The sequence below is a fragment of the Notolepis coatsorum genome (genome assembly GCF_963971535.1).
Source record: "Notolepis coatsorum genome assembly, chromosome: 16".
Classification (NCBI taxonomy): Eukaryota; Metazoa; Chordata; class Actinopteri; order Aulopiformes; family Paralepididae; genus Notolepis; species Notolepis coatsorum.
Genome location: NC_140180.1, coordinates 57,371,519 through 57,373,619, shown reverse-complemented (window position 1 = coordinate 57,373,619; position 2,101 = coordinate 57,371,519).

Sequence of the window (2,101 nt, the reverse complement as noted above, 5' to 3'; positions counted from 1 at the left end):
TACAAGCATTGTTAACAGTGCACATCAAATTAAATCACCGTTTAAATAAATGTCTTATACAAGATATGCCCCTAATACCTGCTATCTATTCCCCTACACACATATGCTCTTGCTCGCACCCCCCATCCTTAGGCTTAGGCTCAGCTTCTTCCCCCAGGCCATCAGAGTCTTGAACAATGAACATTGAGTACCACAGAACACTGAACTATCCACACATAAGCACACATGAGCACACACACGACACGCACGCTGTGCACGCTCACACACTAGCAGCCACTTAACACTTTAACATGAGCGGGCACACACTCATGCCGCACACACGCACACTTATGGCCAAAAGGAAAGGCCACTTTAAATTAGTATAACAGGAACAGTGTATTGCACTACCAAAGCTACCTAGCATGTCCTATATGCTCTGTAAATAACTATGTACAGATACCGAGATGTCACACCATGTTACCTGTTACCTCTTTATTGCACAATGTTTTTTTTTTTTCTTTTTTTTTTCTTTTTTTTTTCTTGGATTCTATTATATGTTGTACCACTGTATTGCACATCGTTGCGGGCAAGACCACCCGCATTTCATTGTATACTTGTATGCCGTGACAATTAAAACTCTTGACTTGACTTGACTTGACTTGGACCCCCCAATGGATAATCCATCCATTCTCATTCGCTCTTAACCAGACACTACCATTATATGCTAGCTTTTATTTTCTCCACCACTTCTAACCACATTGTCAATTTGGATTCATTGAGACCCAAAATTCTTGCTGTAGATATTTCTAGATAAATCACATCGAGATATTTTTCCGGTTGAATCCATCGTGATGCTATCAGTTTTTTAGCCACTGTAATACCAGATAAAACCAATCTCTTTAGCTGTGGATGTACTGCATACCCAAAAACATCATTCAGCAGTAATACAGAGGGGTGTACAGGTATATTCAGAGTTAAGAGATTTGATAATTGCTGGGTCACTTCTTTCCAGAATATCTTTTTTTTTTATCAAATTTTTTTATTATTAATTACATGAAACAGGACAACACAATAACCACAGTAACAAAAAACATAACTTCACAGGAGAATAACAAACAATAATAATACAGAATAATAAAAAATTATAAAGACAAAAAGAAAAAGAAACAGCGTCCAACCTATCAAATATAGATGGCTACTTCAATAACAAAAAGGGTCTTCAAAACATGGCAACCTTTCCCCACCTTTACAAAGTGGAGTGACTTAAAAGATTGTTTATGAGAGTGTTGCCGCAGATTTACTGTAGATAGCCTAGGTCCCTTACACATGTTCAAGACTGCCAAACTCGCAGAAGGTAAAGTGTAAGAAGAAAGAAATTCTTCCTCCAAGTTGGTTGACAGGTCAATCAGTCTGCCAATATTAGTCCCTTGGGGAGATGGCATGTGAATTGACATATAGCGCAGAATAGCTAAATACCTACCCCCCCTAAAATCCCCCCAGTCAAAGTTAAGAAGGACAAGACAAAAACCAAGACAGACAAGACATTTCCTCCTCCCCCTCCCCAGAGACCGCCGGACCCCCCCGATCAAGCGCCCCAACCCCGCTCAGCCGCACACTGCAGTCTTTACCTTCTCAGCTGCTGCGAACCACAGGTCAATTCCAGCCTGCCCTACCCCGATCACCCGGGCCGTGGATATCTCAAGATAAATCACATCCAATAGAGTTAGGGACCAGTTAATCATTGTAAGCTTCTCAGGCTCCTTCCATCTCATTGCTATTAGCTTCTTCGCTGCTGTGACGCCCGCTAGGACAACCCTTTTCAGTTGTACGGACGCGGGTAGTGTCGTTATATCGTTCAGGAGTAGCGTAACAGCTGTGAATGGGATAGTTAAGCCACACAGATCTGAAAGTTTGTCCGTTATTGACCTCCAGAAGCGGGCCACTGGTGGGCAATCCCAATACATATGCATATAAGTGCCAGTGGCCTTTTGAGAGCACAAAGTGCACCGAGAGTCGGTTATCAGTCCCATAGCATATAGCTTCCTAGGTGTAAGATAGGTCCTATGAATATAATTAAAATTAATTTGCTGGTGATTGGGGTTGCGGGAAGATAATGCCACAT